General features: G+C 35.5%; 1 protein-coding gene across 36 annotated transcripts in view; it reads right to left on the bottom strand.

Moving 5' to 3' along the window:
- The window catches only part of SORBS2 (sorbin and SH3 domain containing 2), a 423285-nt gene that overhangs the window by 258655 nt on the left and 149711 nt on the right, over window positions 1-14919 (bottom strand). For 8 of the 36 annotated variants that reach the window (XM_031943220.1, XM_031943217.1, XM_031943219.1 and 5 more), the window contains exon 1: window positions 5218-5904. The exons of 2 other annotated variants lie outside the window; for them this stretch is intronic. The gene's annotated coding sequence lies outside the window, so the exon portion shown is untranslated. Of the gene's footprint in view, window positions 1-5217; window positions 5908-14919 lie in introns of those variants that run through there. 26 more of the 36 variants (XM_031943208.1, XM_031943213.1, XM_031943206.1 and 23 more) reach the window with 21 other exon arrangements.

Genomic DNA, 14919 nt, shown 5'->3' on the forward strand with positions numbered 1-14919 from the left:
TGAAGGACATAAGATTTAAGTTAAGCCTGTAAGAAGACAAGAATTCTTACACACATGAAGAAAACGTACATGTTGGAGATTGGCATGTGTTAATGAACAGAGGTGGGATAGTGCTATCAGTGAGCTCTATTTTGGTTGCAATGTGAAATAAGGATGTAAAGATAGGATGGAGTGGGATGGTGGAGGTCCTTAAATATCAGGATGAGAAACTTTGGTTATCAATGTTGTGCTCTCTACCTTGTATGGCTAGGCCTTGTATGGATCTCAGGAAATCTAGGTATATTCCTCCTATCTATTTCTTCCCCAAGCAGTTGGGAGCTGAGAATAATCAGGGGTTGAAATGAAAAATCACCCAGAAGCTCGGGAAAAAATGGAGTCCCTGATCCCCAGAGGTATAATTCTACTCTCTTGTCTCAATAGGTTATTTCCAATTCATCCCATATGTAGCTAATTTGTCTATAGTTATTAGCATTTTTGTCTCCCATTAGACTCCTTAAGGATACAACTTTTACCTTTCTTTGTATCTCCATAGCTTAGCAGTGACTGATACTTAATATTTATTGACTGATTGAAAAATGAAGGTCAGCCACCTGAAATATTGGCTACAAATTATTAAGTGCTTAAAAACTACAAGAAATTATGAAAAACTTTTAAGTCTAAGAAAATAATTTTTGATAAGTGCTATTCTGTATTTTATCTTATCCAGTGAGAATAGAACATAAAGAAAAGTATTGGAGTATGATCCAATACCCCTAAAAATATTTTCTTTGAGAGATTGTTGGACTGTATAGTTATAGCCAAAATTATAGTCCACAGGTCATATTTTTCTTATGAAGAAATAAAAGACTTCTTTGCTTTTTGTTTTATAAAAGTTTTGTTGATGCCTTTTGTTTTTCCCACACCATCATTCCCAGATATACTCTAGCCTGACTCTATCTGTTCCACTCCCATTCCAGCAAGCTTCCCTGGTAACAAGCAAAATCAACCATAACATCAGCCAAGTCTGAAAATGGATGCAACATTCTACACTCACAATTACCCAGTTTTTCAGGGAAAGGAGGAAATTGCATTTTCCCTTCTCTTTAGGCCTAAGACTGGTCATTTCTTTAAAAAAAGAAAAAAAAAAAGCAAGTATTTATGTAATACTTTAAGGTTTACAAGGTGCTTTACAAATGTAAACTCATTTGATTGTTTTCTTTTTTCACTGAAGAGTCCAGAAGTTTTCAAATGAATAGCATTGAGATTGAGCATAGGGATAAACTGTTTTGAAGTTGAATCATTTATTTATAGTAGTAACTAGATAAACAGTGAGTTTAAAATGACCAACTACACTGATCACTGATGACTTAGTACTGAATTTATATGGCACAGCAAAAGAAAAAAGTAACAAAGTGAAGCATTTTGCTCTCCTGTTTCTCTCTTGAAGATCAATCAATGGAAACCCAAAGCTAAATTTTTTAACTCCTTGAATAAAACAAATACATTTTACTTTCCAATAATTCAACATTCAATATATACTTATTCAGCAATTATTATAGTATATTTGGGAGACAGAAAATTTAGATTAGAAAGTAGTCCCTGCCTTCATGGAACATATAGCCTAGTAGATAGGTAACACATAAATAATTATATGTGATAAATCATGCTATGCCTCTTAGAGAGTTTGCTACCAACAGAGAGGGATCAGGAAGAAAAAAAACCCTATGAAAGAGATTCTAATTGGACTTCAAGGATGGTTAGGGTCTCAGAAATAGCAGCAAGAAAGAAAAGGCACTATTTAGTGTGTGCTTAAGAGGTGAAGAATAGTCCAATTTGCATGGAGAGTAATATGAGATAAAACTGGAAAGGTAGAGTAGCAGCAGATGGGAGACAGTATGAGGTTGTGGAAAGCATACAAAATTGCCCCAAAAGGCTATATGATTTTGATCAAGTCACATTACTTCGTTAGGGGTTATTTTTCCAGTTTTAAGCTTTCCCATCCACCCCCATTATTACCCCCAGGAAGTATGAGTTTTATCCATAAAATGGAGAGGTTGAATTGAAAAAAATCTTCAATTCAAGAAAATCAGTACTAATATTCATGAAGCTAAGAAATGAAAATGGATTAGATTTTTATGTCTCCCATTCCCAATCTCAGTCACCCCAAGTGCTATCCTATATATAACAGGAGTTTATCACTTTTTTGTAAATGATTAAAACCTTTCAGGTAGATCAATATTAGAAGCTAGATGTAGATTCTTTACCAAAATAAACTAGAACAATTTAAAAAAAAAGAAAAAAGAGAAACTAGATGTAAAAACCAAGCCAGACAATTTTCCATGATCTAATAAGATGAGGGTCTGTGCCTATGGGCAACAATTTTACAAAAAATCCCTAAGGTCCTGTGTGACGTACCTGTCTCCATTCAAATCCTATTCTTCCATGTCATCTAAAAGGAAGTGATATAAAAACATATTGTTCCTGAAAGACATTTTCTTGTCCTAATTCTAAGAATCCTTTTGATAAAGAACTTTAAGAGAAGAACTAAAAGCTAGCTTTTCCAACCTTCTCCCCTTCATACACACAGAAAGGTTACTAGACTGGAGTTTTTATTTGTATCATTTAACTAAGGAATAAATCTTCCTCTTTATATTTCCTTTGAAAATGCCAGGCCTTTAAATAAGAAAGTAAACTCCCCAACTGTTCCTGTGAATCTCTCATGTTTTTTATTCCCTAGTGGAAACTTTCTAATAATTGGATAGTCATTCAAACTGTGTACATTACTTGTCTATAGGTTGAGTTTTCTACAGTTTCATTTTAGAAAAATTAGTGCCATCGAGGACAAGTAGTTCAGAACGTTCAATCCCTTGGACAGGAGATCCTAATTCTTTCTTTTTTGACTTACTTGTGGAATAAATGACTTTAGCTCCTGATTCTCAAAAACACTATGTGGTGTATTCATCTTGAACAAATTATTTTCCTTCTTTCAATGTAATTTGCATATCTTAAAATAAACTGACCCTAGAAATCTTTTCTATTCATATTCCTTATTAGCTGATTAACTGAGCTGTCATTTTGAGTACCAAGACAATATTGTACATTTCAGGTTTTAAACTAGGCAGCCGCGATTTCTAAGAGGTCAGTCAGCGTATGGATTTAGATAAAGCTTAAATGGAATTATGAAAACATGATTTAAACCTTATCTGATCCTTCCCTGTGTCAGAGATGGTGGTTTGATTGACCATTTCAAGCCATAATAATAGGCTTTGCCCCACAGAGACCCTAAATCTAAGAACTACTCATCAAGGGGTGAGGGCGTGCGTGAGTACGGAGGGGTGGGTGGGGAGTTGGGTTAGGGAGGGAGGTTGCAACTCAAGCTGCAATTCAAAGTCAGAGCTGTAGTGTTACTACTGGGATTATATCCCAAAGAGATTATAAAGAAGGGAAAGGGACCTGTATGTGCACGAATGTTTGTGGCAGCCCTTTTTGTAGTGGCTAGAAACTGGACTGAATGGATGTCCATCAGTTGGAGAATGGCTGAATAAATTGTGGTATATGAAAATTATGGAATATTACTGTTCTGTAAGAAATGACCAACAGGATGATTTCAGAAAGGCCTGGAGAGACTTACACGAACTGATGCTGAGTGAAATGAGCAGGACCAGGAGATCATTATATACTTCAACAACAATACTAGATGATGACCAGTTCTGATGGATCAGGCCATCCTCAGCAACGAGATCAACCAAATCATTTCTAATGGAGCAGTAATGAACTGAACTAGCTTATACCCAGAAAAAGAACTCTGGGAGATGACTAAAAACCATTACATTGAATTCCCAGTCCCTATATTTATGCACACCTGCATCTTTGATTTCCTTCACAAGCTAATTGTACAATAATTCAGAGTCTGATTCTTTTTGTACAGCAAAATAATGTTTTGGTCATGTATACTTATTGTGTATCTAAGTTATATTTTAATATATTTAACATCTACTGGTCATCCTGCCATTTGGGGGAGGGGGTGGGGGGGGTAAGAGGTGAAGAATTGGAACAAGAGGTTTGGCAATTGTTAGTGCTGTAAAGTTACCCATGTATATATCCTGTAAATTAAAGGCTATTAAATTAAAAAAAAAAAAAATTAACATTCTGTCAGAAATAATTAAAAGCTTTCATTAGGAATGTGACAATTAAATCAGCTCATACTAACCTCAAAAAAAACAAAACAAAAAAAAAACAAAACAAAAAACAAAAAACAAAGTCAGAGCTGTTAGCAAGCAGCAGCGCCCAGGAAACATCTGCCTTGCATGTTGGTAGGTGTTTGTATTGGGTGCGTTTTGTTGGTTTCATTCTCAATCTCTGAAACCTATCTGCCAGGGAGATTGTGCAATTTAAAAACTGCCAACTGCCACATACTATGGCTGTGCTGACCTCCATGCATGGGGAGGACTTGCTTGCTTGCTTTCTCTGGGCTCCAAACGGAGGTACACAATGGGTGTGTTGTCCTCTGGACCAGCACGGTATGCTTGATATCCGTGAAAGGAAGGAAGTGTGAGCCGTTCCCAATACCTACAGTCTGTCCAGGACAAGTGCCCCTCTAACCAGCCCAAACCATTTAGTCTAACGGGTGAAAAAGGAACTAGGAGAAAAAATACGATTATTCCCATGACCTATATAGAGAACTGCAGAGGCTGGACAGCTTCAACCCAACCAAATGTAGGCATATGTTAAAATGCAAGTGGACTAATTTATAAAGCTTTTATAATTAAAAAAAAAAAAAAGTCCACAAGTTCCAGTTATTACATACATACAAAAATACTTGTATATAAACATATTTTTCATGTCATTTCTTTTAGTTCTTGTCACAGGAAGACACAAAAGAACCTATTGTACAGAAATCTCCTGGCATTTGGTGATGTAGACGATCCAGAAATACACGTCAATACAATTCATTAAAACAGCAAATATTTGCTTTCTGTCCTGAGACCCAGAATTGCCAGTTCATTTCATCATACAATTTATGTAACAAAAACTTAATGAAACGAGTCTTTGTAGCTGACACCATATTATGGAAGAATTAAAAGGTTTTCTTCTGCAAATATCATTTGCTAAGTTAAAATAAACCACTATAGCTCAGTTTAGCTCAAAGCAGCTACCCTATAAAAGCCTCAGTATGTCTGTATGTATGCATATACATATAAACATATAATTTTTTTTTAAAGATGCCTCCTCACTTACCTTGGGCAAACAAGTGCTGGCGTCCACAAACAGTCCCTTTGGAAGAAGAGGCAGGTCTCCCCACCTGCCGATGCTTCCAGAGCCCTCTCAAGGATCTCTTAGAAGGGAGCGAGAAATGCTGAGAGTCGCTGTGTTCTGAACCACAAATACATACACCTGCTTCTTCAGAGAGCCTAGCAGAAGATCTTAGGAGAACAGGGTGACACCCTCCCTTTGGGGTCACTGGTTTTCAGGACGAGCAGCTAGTGAGCTGTGCAGATAACATTGCAGAGAAACCTAGCCCCGCCAGGAGACAAAAACCTTTCCCACTGGCTGATAGCAGAGAGGCAGTCCGGGCACTATCACACTGCATTCCACCCCCTCAGATCAGCTCCTGGGGACAGCTAAGCAGCAGCCTGTTCCAATGGAAGTTGTGAGGAATTTCCTAGCTACAGTAATTATCCTTTAAGATACCCATCTCCCTCTCTCTTTCCAAATAGTTTCTTTCCGTTTTTGTTTTCTTTAAAAAAAAAAAAAAAAAAATTAGCCTTTCAGGATAAAGCTCAGCATAATGTCACGCTGTTTTCCATAAGTAAAATGGCTGGTCCTGCAGACAGCTCATTGGGTTCCACTGGCTTTTCGTAACCATAGCAACACCCAACAGACAGCCTTCTCCCGCAAGCATGGTTGATCATGTGCAACTCACCAACACAGCATGTTAATTTCTTTTCTTATAAAACTACTCATTTCTCCCCCCTCTCCCTCCTTCTTTGTGGGGTTTCTTTTGTTTTGTTTTGTTTTGTTTCAGTATTTCACAAGAGAGCACAAGTCATCTCTGATTTTCTGGCTTTTAGGGATAACTTTTTTTTTTTTTTTTAAATAATGAGCTGATGCTAAATGTGAAACTGAGGTGGTGAAACCCTACTCTAAGCTATCCAGGTTAATAGTATGCAAATCACTGTAGAAAGCCTAATTGGAAACACGTTGTCAAAAACAGGTTCTGTAGTTGCTTTGCAAATTAAAGGTAAAAAAGGATTTGGCAAATGTAGCCAATTATGCTTGTTTAATTGTGGTATTCTGATAGCAACTTAATTGAAAGAGTCCAATTATTTGTTTATATCTCTAAATAATAACAATAGAATATTGTTGGACATTTTATAACAAAGTTTCTGGTAACTTTTGATAGAGATAATGATTTTCTAATATCTTTTAAATCATCTATATCAAATTGCAATTAAAATACAAATACTTCATGTTTCTTTCTTTTGGAAAAAAAATTTACTTTAATAAATTATAATTTGTTTGCCTCTTGAAAACATTCCAAACCAAATTAACAATTCTTACTACATATTTATTTTAACCCTTCCTCATAAATTAAACACTTCTTCAAATTGAAGTAATGAATTTAAAGTTGAACACTATCCATATAAATAACAAATACTCTATCTAGTCTTTTTTGCTGTTCAGTTGTATCAGACTCTTTATGACCCCATTTGGAATTTTCCTAGCAAAGATTCTAGAGTGGTTTGCCATTTCCTTCTCCATCTCATTTTACAGATGAAAAAACTGAGGCAAGCAAGATGAAGTGATTTGCTTTGGGTCACACAGCTAGTGTCTCAAGCCAAATTTGAACTTAGGAAGATAAGTCCTCCTGACTCCAGTCTTGGAGGTTCTATGGGACACTTATCAAGCTACCACCAGTGTAATCTTACCTTTCAATTTATTCTAATACTTCAAGAGATTCACCAAACACAAGGTCCCAATCTCTTTAAGCATTAGAAAACAATGAATTGTCATAGCCCAAATTTTTAATTGTCTGGTAGCCAATGTTCCAAACTCAACTGGATGGGGAACTGGACAACTGGGCATCAACATGTGGCCTGGCTTGATATTTGTAGTTTTTCCTGCTTAGTAGGACTCACTGAAATTAGTGTTCCAAGTACTTGCACAGTCCTCTAGAACACATTTCCAAGATAAAGCATCCAAGGAGGATCTTCAACACTATCATAATTATAGAACAAAGAATTCTAAAGACTTTCCCCAGTACATTAGTTGTATTAAAATTCTCTTAATAGCCCTTTACTTGAACATTGATGGAATCATGTTGGCCAATATCTGAGACTCTAAAGAGATTTTCATTGTAATGACATTTGTTGAAGTAGAATATACCCTATATTATACTTTTCTGAATGTATACATGTAATTTTTCTTACAATGGAACATCCTAAATTAGAAGATGGTAGAAGTTAAATCTTTAAATGTTAGAACTGTTTTACAGATAATGAAATTGAGACCCAGAAGTAAGATATACAAGTAGAAAATATCAGATTCAGTATTTGAACTCCAAAGCTAATTATTTATTCTATTTAGGAAAGGGGGCATTGCCCTTTTCCTCCCAGATCCCAGTTGATACATCGGTGGGATAAAATCATAGGTATTTGAATGGGGGATGGGGAGAAAGAACACTTTATTATTAAACACTTACTAGGTACAAAACACTGTGTTAACTATTGCAGATATATTGTAAATAGAAAAATGAGACTATCCCTGATCACAGGAGTTCATATTTGAAGGAGTAAGACAATATGGAAGGTTTCAAATAACTAACTGTTAATGTATTAGCAAATCATTAACATCTGGTAGTCCTTTTCTCTGATGAATTTAAAAGGACTCCTGTGGAATTTAACAAAAACTGCCCTGAGAAAGAAGGGATGCTGAGGCTCCTCTGCAATATTGGAAATTTGTTGCTTTTCCTATGGGTTTCCTTCACTACCATTATTCTAAATTATCTAAGATTGTGTCCTTTCTTTAAAAAAAAAAAAATGCTGTATTTGTGAAAATGTATGTCTCAAGGTTTATGGGGAGAATGTTTTGTACCCACTATATTTTGCTATGCCATCTTAGTAAATGCCTTTCTTAAGAGCCAATTATGTGTGACTAATGAGAAGCATACTGGTGAGAGTTGATGGACAAGTATCTCCTAGAATCTGGGAGTAACAAGCATCTTCTAGAAATGTAAACTGTGAGTGTTTATGTAAGTTGGGTAGCTCAGAGTAGGAGCTATACATACTACAAATTCTTTGAGGACAGAAATTGTATTTAAATGAATAAATGAATCATGACCTGATATAATTCAATGTGTCAGTATTTCATTTGCTGTTGGTTAGTTCCATGATAGTTTTAGGAATTGGTTACTGAGTAAGACTAAATTTCTTACAATAATAAAGAATTTTAAATATGTAATTCCATTTTTTGATTCAATTGGTAATTTTGAAATAAGGTGGTAAGCAGTATGGTAGAATACAAATAGGGCCAACCTTTGAGTAGGAAGAACCTGGATTTAAGTACTGTCCCTGACATGTAAGGAGAGATGCTACCTTTTAATGCCCCAGGCAACTTTCTAAAAAAGGTTGATTATCTGTATTGGTAGAGGGAGTGTCCATACCAAGAGTTCCTGTACTTATGACATGACAAGTTTGACCCCACCCAAATTCTCAAAATTCTCAGTCTTCTACTTTTGAATATATCTAGATGAAATCTGATTTGTAAAGAAAGGTTAAAGAGACATTTGATTACAGTGAGTTACGTGTACTCTTCACACATTCATTTTGATATAATATAATAATACAGATTAAAGTCCTCATGTGTCTTTATTAAAATATTTTTTAATTTGTAGACTATTCTTTGTTTTTTATATGTTTCTTTTCTAAACACATAATTGCATTTACTCTATTTTAAATTTCTGTTACAAAAGATTTGAATCAGATGAAGTTTTTACCCAGGAAAAGTTAAATTTGTAAGAACATGGGACAAGTTTAAAATTATGCACTAATCAAGATAAAAATATTTAAAAGCAAAATCTGCAATTTTTCCAAGGGTTAGTCAAGTTCCAACAACAAACATTTTTCTTACAGTTCAATGGGATTTGTTTTTTAATAGAATCTAAACTGTTTAAGTATATGGAAGAAAGTAGTAAGGCATATTAACGAAAATGTGCACCAAGGTTTAAGGGACTGACAAATTTATATTTGTGCATATTCTAAAAATGGTATCATTCTCATCTTCTTTCCTTTCCCTTCTCTCTGTCTCTTGTCTCTCTCTCTGTCTCTTTTTGTGTCTCTCTCACTTCTGCCCCAAACCAACCAAGTGACATATTGCTATGGGAACCAAACCACAACCATTTGACCATTTTCACTATAACCCACCCTACCTACCTACCCACACCCACCCACACCCACACCAAACTTCCCCATGTCTCAGGTGTTCTTTGGAGAGAGATGAATAAAGGGTTTGGCAGAATTGGTTTTATTGAACACCGAAAGGCAATATTTCATACTAACAATATTTCATAGCAAGCATTTGTCATCTTGCCCAACAATGACAGCCAAATGAAGAATATGTGAACAGAATAAACACATGAAGAATGAAGAAAACAGAAATTCTATGTACACCTTCAAAAGAGCCACTAATTAAAGTTAAAACTTATTTTGGTATTTGGAGATCCCAAGGCAAAAGTGGGCATAAAGGAGCAGGCAAAAAACAGTATTGGAAAATAAAGTTTTGGATCTTAGATTCAGGGCTGAAAGGGATTTCAGACATCCATGTGTACTAATCTAATTTTTCATATTTAATTTAACAACAAAAAAAAAAATTATAAAGTACCTAATAAGGGTCAAGCATTTACTAGGGATAAAAAATAAAAGTGAAGTAATTCCTCCCCTCTGGAGGGAGTGGGACTGAACATATATTTCCTGGATAAATCAAAACAAAACAAAATAAATTCAAAGTATTTACTGGATTAGGGAGGAGGAAAGAACAATAACAACTGGAAGAATCAGGAAGAGCCTTGCGGGAGGTGGCCCTTGAATAGAGAGAGCTGTGAGCTTTTAAGAATAAAAGGGGATTGAAAGAGGGCCAACTTGTGCAAAGGTAAGGAGACATGAGATGGAATGTTGTGTTTTAGGAAGAGAAAGCAGGTCAATTTGACTAAAATGTAGTTTGTGAGGGGAAATAATGTGCGAAGTCTAGAAAGGCAGGAATCAGATTTTAAAAGCCCTTAAATACCAAACTGGGGTTGTTCTATTTTATTCTAAAGGTTATGTATATTTATCCTAAAAACACTGACTCTTCTTGAACAATAGAAGGGAAAAGAATGTTTATTTGGCCTTTATGATACTCCAGGCATAGTGCTAGCTTGCTTCTAATAATGCTTTAATGTTTACAAAACTCCTTACATGTATTATTTTCATTTTTCCCTTATGACCACACTGGGAGGTAGGTGCTCTTGTTATCTCCATCATACTATTCTTAGTATCTGAAGCATTCTAGTGTTCTGGACTCTCAAGTCCCATACTACTGCCCCAAACTGGGAAAACTAATGAAAGCAATCAAGCTGGTCTATGTCCTCAAGAAGCTTATATTCTCATGAGGAAAGACTAGACATAAATGGAATAGGGACATGCAATGGGCAGCTATAGTGTTCTCTTCTTTTGTATAATATAATGGTTCTCTGGGAGCAGGTTTCTTGGGGAGGCTTTCTGGAGGCAGCCTTAGTTTCAGTTCAAAGTAATAATCACTTCAAATTTAGCCAGGAGTTAAAATCCAGTCCTTTATTGTGTCCTTCAAAGTCTTGCGCTTCAGCCCCTACCTCCCTCCAAATGTCTCCAGCCAGCACAAAGGTGGAATAAGGAATGAATCTGTCTCCGCCTCTGAGAGTGGGCTTCTGTGTCTGGCTCTGAGAGCTTCTTGCTTATATGCTGTACACTGAGTGTATACCAATTATTATATCATTAGGAAACCATTATTTGTTGTAGGATTAAATCAATTCTAAACTAGATTTAAACATTGTCTCCTCAATTCCACTTAGTACCTTGTTTTAAGTTCTGGCCCATAACATCTCCTTTTAGGATCAGATCAATCATACTGAACCATGCTAAATTAGATAATTATTTTCTCTATCAATTCTAATGACTTAACACTTTGTAAGGATTCCAACAGGCAGCACATTTTGAAATACCTGGGAAAGTAGTATGATGGTGTGATTCTGATCCAGGTCAGAACTCTGCTTGCCAGGGATAGGAGGCTGAATTCTTTTGGGAGAGAGATGAAGATGCTGGCCAGAGTGCAGGTGACAAGGTTTAGAAATGGCCAGGAGGTTCTAGTTCCTGGTGTGTCATGAAACATGCAGATGCTTTGAGACTATCAATTTGGTGGCTATGTAGCAAATGGATTGAAAAATCCGGTGAGAGGTGGGGGAGACCAATTATGAGTCTAATGCAATGAGATAAATGAGAGGTAATAAATATTTGAATTAGGGTGTTAGCTTGTAAATGGAGAGAAGAGAGCAGAGGTCAAAGATGTTTGTTTGATAGGCAGACTAAGGGAAGATGATAGTGATTTGATAGACTAAAGGACAGTCATGAGTAAAGGTTGCAAACATGACTGACTTGAAGGATAGATGGTACCCTTTATAGAAATCGAGAAGTTAAGATGGGTGGGTAGTATAGGAGAAAGATGATGAATTCTCATTTGGACAGGACATTTGCTTCTTTTTAAAAGATAACTGAATTTAGTAGTCATTAAATAAGGCCTGAATATTTATGTGAATTTTGTAACAAACAGACCCATTTTTATTAGTTAGCTCAAATCTGATAAGTTCCAAGACAACAGGTGAATCTTTGAATTATTTATTTTGACTGCTAATGCCAAATGAGGACTAATGTGTTTGCCACAACTTTTGTAGTTACTATTTTAAGTATATATTGCTTGTTAAAATAACTAATGATGAGAATGAAATCTTCTATAGTTTGTAATAGTTTGCTAACATTATTTTCTTTAATTTGTGTGAGGAGGGGGAAGGTGCTTGCTGCTCTTTTCCCCTATCACATCTAGACAAATGAAGAATTGTGTGTTTTATTGCCAATTCTAATTAGGTAGAAAGTCTTTACATTTACTTATCAGAATGATCCTCTAGATAAGTTCTTGCTTTGTTAAAAACCTTTTTGCTAACAATAAAGGAAAACAACTATGAATGCTTATGTAAGGGCCATTCTTAGCAGACTGGTAGAGATTTTTAAGAAGAGTTGGGGAAAGAGGATTAAAAAAAATAACCCACCCCAGAGGTTCAGTAACTTATATACCCTAAATCCATTAATTTAAAAATCTACCACATAATTAAAAGAAATACTAAAATTAGTTTATAAATTAGTAAAAAAGTGTAATTTTTTTTCCTCATTCAAGTTCACAGATCCCCTGGTCTTATCTGAATTAAGATTTAGTTCTAAAGTGTGCAGAAACATCACATCTCAATTTCAGGAATATTTAAGAAAGAATATTTAAGAAAGGGCACTGAGACAGAAAAATACTGCATGTCATTACAAAATAAAAGTGAAATTGGCTCTCTTATTGGACTACTTCAGAGCAGAGAAAGAGCAGGTGTTTCAGAATTAGCCTTCTATTTGCAGTTAAGTCATAAACTAGAACAAAAACCAAAGTAAATAGTAAATTAGAAGAAAGATAAAGCTGAGAAGACACTGTATGATTTCATATAATGCTTTTATGTGACTTATAGAGCTAAACTATTAAAAAAGAAAGAAAGAAAGAAATGGATGAAAACAAGGACAACGATCTGCAGACATCTTCAGATATGGCCTCTGACACAAACTGTATAACCCTGTGCAAGTCAGTTAGCCCTGTTTGTCTCAATTCTTCATCTGTAAAATGATCTGAAGAATAAAGCAAATCATTCCATTATCTTTAATAGGAAGACCCCAAATGGGATTTACAAAGACCTGGATACAACTGAAAAATGACTGAATAAAAAATTAGCTGCAATTGACATTGCTAAAGATGCTCAGTTTAATCTAATGTACAAATGTCTCTTTGACTAAGAGGAAAGACTTAGGGATATTAATTTGGAGCACAGATTTGTTTGTAAAATGGTATGGAAAAGGATAACAAAATTTATGAGAAGTGTCACTTTATTGAACATTTGAAGAGGAAATAAGCTACAGAGAGCTTGGCTTCTAATCTCTTTTGATTAGCCTAAGTGCATTTGTAGATGAAACCAGGAGAATGACAAATGTTAGAGGATCTTGTAGTGTTTTTATACACACACATGTACATATGTGTGTATACAATCTCTTACCAGAAATAATGGTGAAATCTCCACATTTGAACCTCCAATAGCAATAGTGAATACAAAGATGAAGTAAGGATTGAAACCTTACAGAAGAAATTCATGCTGGAGGAAAAATAATTATAAAGCTGGTCAGAAAGGAATTCTCAAGCTACCTTAAAGAGGGGAAGATTCCAAAAGTGGAACAGATCAGTGTTTTATTTATATATAAAAATACATGTATTTATGTATATATACATAGTATATATGGATATATGTATGCATGTATATGTAGATAACTAAAATTATATCAGCAACTATAAACTTACTACTTGCTTTATTATTAACCAGAAAATCTTTATAAGAATGGCCTATATATCATCAAAGGCCCCTTTGATGAAAAAGGAAGAAAATAGGCATCTTCTCAAAAGTTTTGAAAACAATCTATACCAACATACTTTTTAAACACTCTATTAATTGAGAAGGGTCTATAAGATCAGACTGTAGTTGTTGTTTTTTTACTTCAAGAAATTATTTGACTTATTAGAATAAAATACAAATTTGAAGGTTCTCCTTGCACAAAGATGACTTTCATGATATACCAAATTCTTATAAAATCCTATAACAAATGTGATTCCAGAGATACTTTTAAAATTCATTGATATGTGAATTATTGACATAAACCCTAACATTTATATACTATTTTACATTTTACAATGATTTGGGGGGTAAGCAATACAAATTGTATCATGTCCCTAAGCTACAATGGTGAGGATTTGTTGAAGTCTAGATTTGGGTACCTAAATGAAATTAGGGTTTAGTTGAGGCTTAGTGGCAGGTTTAGGGTACAGGGAGTCAAGCAAAGCTCCCCTGCAACCCCCTTGGATTCGGCGCAAGGATATGGCGGTAAATGAGGTCTAGTAGCAGCGTGAATCCCTAATAAAAGCATTTATTGGCCCGAGAGCTAGATTGATAAAAGAGGTTTATTATTGGGTAAGCAAGGTTTAAAGTATAGGCAAAGGTAGAGATAAGAAGGGCACTGGACAGAGGGTCCAGTGGACAGAGGGTCCTCACATGGCTAGCATGTTTGGAATCTCTGCAAAGAGGGGTTCCCAGCTTGGCCCTTTTATAATAGGAGACTTAACGCAAGGGGCTTTTGGGTGTAGCCCCAAAGCTGCTCAGATTCGGGTGGGACTGGGACAGGTCAGGATCTTCTATTGGAATTCAAAGGGACCAGGATTTGTGAGTTAAAGGGTGATTTACATTATTAACTAAGAGGGGGTGGGAATCTAGAGAGGAATCTTTCCCACATCAGATTCACCATAACTAGCCCTATCCAAATCCATGAAAATGCTGCTTCTTGGCCATCTACATGGATACTATGCTGCTATGTTTCCTGTCTCAATCTCTGACCCAGAATTTTGTTTTTAACCTGTACTTCTGACTGGCAATAATTACAGTAAGTAGCATGTCTCAAATCTCAGCTCTAGTCTCACCTCCTCCAAACCTACATTTTGCTTTCCACCTCTATTTCTGGGAACAATCAATTAGTTTTACCATTTCTGGAAAAAGCATAGCAATCCAATGCCCCATGTCTTTAAATTACC

The sequence above is a fragment of the Sarcophilus harrisii genome, chromosome 6, assembly GCF_902635505.1.
Source record: "Sarcophilus harrisii chromosome 6, mSarHar1.11, whole genome shotgun sequence".
NCBI classification, from domain to species: domain Eukaryota; kingdom Metazoa; phylum Chordata; class Mammalia; order Dasyuromorphia; family Dasyuridae; genus Sarcophilus; species Sarcophilus harrisii.